At 34.0% G+C, this 6,153-nt stretch overlaps 1 long non-coding RNA gene across 2 annotated transcripts; it reads left to right on the forward strand.

Moving 5' to 3' along the window:
* Positions 1 to 3,852: 3,852 nt before the first annotated feature.
* LOC135151079 (uncharacterized) lies at positions 3,853 to 5,910 on the forward strand. Of its 2 annotated transcripts, XR_010289549.1 has the most exons (5): positions 3,853 to 4,032; positions 4,176 to 4,277; positions 4,724 to 4,857; positions 5,009 to 5,068; positions 5,573 to 5,910. It is a non-coding gene; the product is annotated as an uncharacterized LOC135151079 (long non-coding RNA). The 2 variants fall into 2 exon arrangements; XR_010289548.1 differs by lacking the exon at positions 5,009 to 5,068.
* Positions 5,911 to 6,153: the final 243 nt, after the last annotated feature.

A 6,153-nucleotide genomic window follows, 5' to 3' on the forward strand; every position in this document is an offset into this window, starting at 1 on the left:
ATTGAAGTTGGAAACAACTTGTAGCTTCTTCAGACTCGTTTGAAGTTGAAAACAACTTGTAGCTTCATTTTCGGTTGTTTAAAATTGAATCAACTGTAGTTTCATTCTTGACTCGTTTGAGCCCGAAACAACTTGGCTTCATTATTGGCTAGTTGAAGTTGGAAACAACTTGTAGTTTCATTCTAGACTCGTTTGAAGTTGAAAACAACTTGTAGCTTCATTTTCGGTTGTTTAAAATTAGAATCAACTTGTAGTTTCATTCTTGACTCGTTTAAGCAGAAACAACTTGTTGCTTCATTATGGCTAGATTGAAGTTGGAAACAACTTGTAGCTTTCATTCAGACTCGTTAAGTTGAAACCAAAACTTTAGCTTCATTTTCGGATGTTAAATAGAATCAACTTTATTTCATTCTTGACTCGTTTAAGCCTAAACAACTTGTTGCTTCATTATTGGCTAGATTGAAGTTGGAACACTTGTAGCTTCATTCCAGATTGGGTGAAGTTAAAAACAACTTGTAGCTTCATTTATGGTTGTTTAAAATTAGAATCAACTGTAGTTTCATTCTTGACTCGTTTAAGCCTGGAAACAACTTGTTGCTTCATTATTGGCTAGATTGAAGTTGGAACAACTTGAGTTCATTCCAACTCGTTTGAAGTTGAAAACAACTTGTAGCTTCATTTTCGTTGTTTAAATTAGAATCAACTTGTAGTTTCTTCTTGACCGTTTGAGCCCGGAAACAACTGTTGCTTCATTATTGGCTAGATTGAAGTTGGAAACAACTTGTAGCTTCATCCGACTCGTTTGAAGTTGAAAACAACTTGTAGCTCATTTTCGGTTGTTTAAAATTAGAATCAACTTGATTTTATTCTTGACTCGTTTAAGCCGTGAAACAACTTGTTGTGCTTCATTATTGTAGATTGAAGTTGGAAACAACTTGTAGCTTCATTCCAGACTCGTTTGAAGTTGAAAACAACTTGTAGCTCAATTTCGGTTGTTTAAATTAGAATCAACTTTGAGTTTCATTCTTGACTCGTGAGCCCGGAAACAACTTGTTGCTTCATTATTGCTAGATTGAAGTTGGAAACAACTTGTAGCTTCATTCCAAAGTCGTTTGAAGGGAAAACAACTTGTAGCTTCTTTTTTCGGTTGTTAAAAATTAGAATCAACTTAGTAGTTTAATTCTTGATTCGTTTAAGCCTGAAACAACTTGTTGCTTCATTATTGCTAGATTGAAGTTGAAACAATTGTAGCTTCCATTCCAGACTCGTTGAGAAGTTGAAAACAACTTGTAGCTTCTTTTTCGGTTGTTTAAAATTAGAATGAACTTGTAGTTTCATTCTTGACTCGTTGAGCCCGGAAACAACTTGTTGCTTCATTATTGCTAGTTTGAAGTTGGAAACAACTTGTAGCTTCATTCCAGACTCGTTTGAAGTTGAAAACAACTTGTAGCTTCATTCTCGTTGTTTAAAATTGGAATCAACTTGTAGTTTCATTCTTCACTCGTTTGAGCCCGAAACAACTTGCTACTTCAATTATTGGCTAGTTGAAGTTGGAACAACTTGTAGCATTCTAGACTCGTTTGAAGTTGAAAACAACTTGTAGCTCATTTTCGGTTGTTCAAATTAGAATCAACTTGTAGTTTCATTCTTGACTCGTTTGAGCCCGGAAACAACTTGTTGCTTCATTATTCGCTAGATTGAAGTTGGAAACAACTGTAGATTCATTCCAGACTCGTTTGAAGTTGAAAAACAACTTGTACTTCATTTTCGGTTGTTTAAAATTAGAATGAACTTGTAGTTTCATTCTTGACTCGTTGAGCCCAGAACAACTTGCTGCTTCATTATTGGTAGTTTGAAGTTGGAAACAACGTAGCTCATTCCAGATTCGTTTGAAGTTGAAAACAACTTGTACTTCATTTCGGTTGTTTAAAATCAGAATCAACTTGTAGTTTATTCTTGACACGTTTGAGCCCGAAACAACTTGTCGCTTCATTATCGCTAGATTGAAGTGTGGAAACAACTTGTAGCTTCTTCATCCAGACTCGTTTGAAGTTGAAAAAAATTGTAGCTTCATTTTCGGTTGTTTAAAATAGAATCAACTTGTAATTATTTCTTGACTCTGTGAGCCCGGAAAACTTGCTGCTTCATTTTCGCTAGATTGAAGTTGGAAACAACTGTAGTTTCATTCCAGACTCGTTGAAGTTGAAAACAAATTGTAGCTTCATTTTCGGTTGTTTAAAATTAGAATCAACTGTAGTTTCATTCTTGACTCGTTTAAGCATGTAAAACAACTTGTTGCTCATCATGGCTAGATTGAAGTTGGAAACAACTTAGGCTTCATTCCAGACTGTTTGAAGTTGAAAACAAATTGTAGCATCCTTTTTTGGTTGTTTAAAATTAGAATCAACTTGTAGTTTCATTCTTGACTCGTTTAAGCATGTAAACAAGTTGCTTCATAATTGGCTAGATTGAAGTTGGAAACACACTTGTAGCTTACTTTCCAGACTCGTTTGAAGTTGAAAACAACTTGTAGCTTCATTTCTGGGTTTAAAATTAGAGAACTGTATTTTTCCTTGATTGAGCCCGAAACAATTGCGGCTTCATTATTGGCTAGATTGAAGTTGGAAACAACTTGTAGCCATTCAAGACTCTTTGAAGTTAAAAACAACTTGTAGCTTCATTTCCGCTGTTTAAATAGAATCAACTTTTAGTTTCATTCTTGACTCGTTTAAGCCTGTAACAAACTTGTGCTTCATTACGGCTAGATTGAAGTTGGAAACAAATTGGGCTTCATTCCAGACTTGTCTAAATGAAAACAACTTGTAGCTTCATTTTGGTTGTTTAAATTTAGAATCAACTTGTAAATTTTATTCTTGACTCGTTTAGCCTGTAAACAACTTGTTGCTTCATTATTGGCTAGATTGAAGTTGGAAACAACTTGTAGCTTCATTCCAGACCTCGTTTGAAGTTGAAAACAACTTGTAGCTCATTTTCGGTTGTTAAAATTAGAATCAACTTGTAGTTTATCTTTGTGACGCGTTTGAGCCCGGAAACAACTGCTGCTTCATTATTTGCTAGTTGAAGTTGGAAACAACTTGTAGCTTCATTCCAAGACTCGTTTGAAGTTGAAAACAACTGTAGCTTCATTTTCGGGTTTAAAATGATCAACTTGTAGTTTCATTCTTGACTCGTTTGAGCCCGGAAACAACTTGCTGCTTCATTATTGGCTAGTTTGAAGTTGGAAACAACTGTGTAGCTCTATCTAGATCGTTTGAAGTTGAAAAAACTTGTAGCTTCACTACGCCATATATGAGCTATGGCAATGGTTTGATATTGGTGGTTTGCAATGTTATGTTGCATTAGAGGCACTAATCATACCTACCGCAACGATAATCATCATGTCCATTTGATGTTGCGATAGCCAAAACTATGTGTTGCATAGAGTATTTGTAGAATAATTATTTATAATATGATAATAAAATTTTAAAGCTAAAATACTTTAAATTATTAATTAATAAGATATAATATATTAAACATGAAAGAACTAAATATTGAAATACAATATAATATACATGTGAAAACACTGAATTCTTAAATAATATTAATTTCATTATAATAAAATTTTAATGTAATTAATTATAATAAAGATAATAACTTTGAAACTAATTGATTATTAAGAAAATAATGACATTGAAATTTATATTTTTTTAAAATAAAATTGTTATTTTTAAAATATCAAAGAAATTGGAAATGATATTAAGATGAATCCTTCGTATTAGCAAGACAATAAAAAAAATCGAAACAAAGCTCTGCGTGAAAAATTAAGAGCGGCAAAACTCCCGCTTTTGTTTCACCCACCTCATATCATTTCAGCCCCCACACACATTTTTGTCCACACACACTCACCTCACTCACCTTCTATAATCACCGGTGTCTTCAAACTCAGCTCTTCGACGATTGGGTAACTTTTGGGGACAACTGAATCGAGTTCTCTCTCAATCGATTTCATCGTTATTAGGGTTTTGGTTTCAGGTCTTCAATCGCAGGCTTTGATTCAAAGCTTCTTCATTGAATGGAACTAGGGCTTTAGATTCATATTGCCTTGTAATTTATTTGAAAGATTTGAATTAGGGATTTCATTTTAGTTATGTTAATTTGTGTCTCGTTTGTTTCAGGACTTCAATTAAATTAGGGATCCACTCCAACATGAATGGCTTGAGTCGAATTAGGGCTTTTCACTTCAATTGGGGCTTCGAATTCTTGGATTGTGATTTAAGGTGTACTCCCTTCATATTTCTTTTTATTTGTGTGTATGTATACTCGAGTTCAGCGTTTCCAGATTTTCTTTTGGGATCAATAGTTTAGAGTTTGTATCTGGCAATTGAATTTCAATTGGAATCTCTATGATGGCCTTTTGATATATGTATGTATATTCATGTGCGTATTTTGCTGAAACTTGATCTAGCCATTACCAAGTCTAATTTGATGCTCTGTATTTTATTCGTTTCTCGGGATTATTTTTTTTTGGATGTAAAATGATCTGTGTTTTCACGAGTTGTTTTTATATTGAATTATACTGGAATTGGTTCTTGGCTAGTTATTTTGGGGGACTGTGACCTCATAACTTGATGTATTTCTATAGCCGGTCCTATATATCATTGCTTTAGTTTCACCGTAATAGTTCATTTTCGTTTCCTAGTGTAACCATATGTTGACTATTCAGATAACATCCCTGCTGTTGGTATGGCAATGGAGGGTGCGACTATGTCAAAAAACCTGAATTCTTACTGAAGTCTATTCCAAATATTAGCATATTTGATCCCAAAGTAAAGCTTCCAGTGAAGAAATTCTATGAAGGTAAGAGAGCATATTAAGCCAGCTTCATCCATCATTTCTTTTCTACAACCAGTAAACACTTTCCAATGATCACAACATATGAAAGTATATACTGGTGATGGTTGGCATTTGGATTTAAAAAGTACTAACTTTGATGCATATTCCCGACCAGATTTTTATACTAAGGTAATTCCTTACTCGCTTTAAGGCTTGGCTGCAGATACAGCTCCTGGTAATTATATAAAACTTTCTCAGCATTAACTACCTGAAAATATTGTGCTAAAGGAGAAGAAGCTAATCTGAAACCATCCTATTAAATGAGAGAATCAGAATCTGGCATAAATTAGGACATTTAAATTTGTTAGAACTGTTATCATAACTTAACATTGTCCAAGCTAATCAATTGGTAACATGGGAGATGTTATTGAGATTGATACATGGGTTGATGCATCAGCAAAAAATGGTATGTGTTATAAATCGAACACGAGCTTTGAGAATTGAATGAAATATAAAATTTCAAATACGAACTTCTATTGATGCGGGACTCTTACTATAGTCAGGACTCGGGAGGCTGCATTAGCAATATAAACTAACAGACTTCCCTAGCAACTTATAGTTTCATTTGTTTATATCTCTACAAGGCATCTGGCGTTTGTTTATATTTCTATCTTTGTCTTAACGATTAGATTTGTATGATTATGTTCATAACACATATCACTTAAATATGGCATTTCAGGTTTCATATCTCTTCAGAAATCCAGAAGTTTTGGACATGGTTACATTCAAGGTGCCACTTATTCTTCAGCTGTTAGTGGAAGAGTGAAGATATTTTGTTTATTGAAAGAAAAATGAAGTGTTGTGCAAAGTTGTGAGTGACTAAAGTTGTGAGGCGATAAACTGATTTGGTAGCTGCTTTGATTTGATTCCATTTGGTAGTTACTTTTGTTTGTATCAAAGAATAGTTTATTGAGATGTTTAACATTTAAAGTGTATATTTTCAACTCCTTTCGGTAAATAATGTTGCTTTCGATTAATAAAATGGGGCAGCTGCTGTAGTAAAATGTTTGAAAGTTATATTTAATGTTGCAATAGTACATACTCATATATGTTGCTATGGGACTGACACATGGCAGTCAGTAGGCGACACGTGGCACTTTGGGCTCACATGTGGGATCCACGTGGACCCTAAAAATGGGACTTACAAGAGGGACCCACATGTGGGTCCCACTATTTTTTTAAAATCAAAAGGTCTAATGTAACATAATATATTTGTTCCTATAGGGTCGTCAGATGTTGCAATAGCACGTTTATTGTAAC

Source organism: Daucus carota, chromosome 3, assembly GCF_001625215.2.
Source record: "Daucus carota subsp. sativus chromosome 3, DH1 v3.0, whole genome shotgun sequence".
Taxonomy (NCBI): Eukaryota; Viridiplantae; Streptophyta; class Magnoliopsida; order Apiales; family Apiaceae; genus Daucus; species Daucus carota.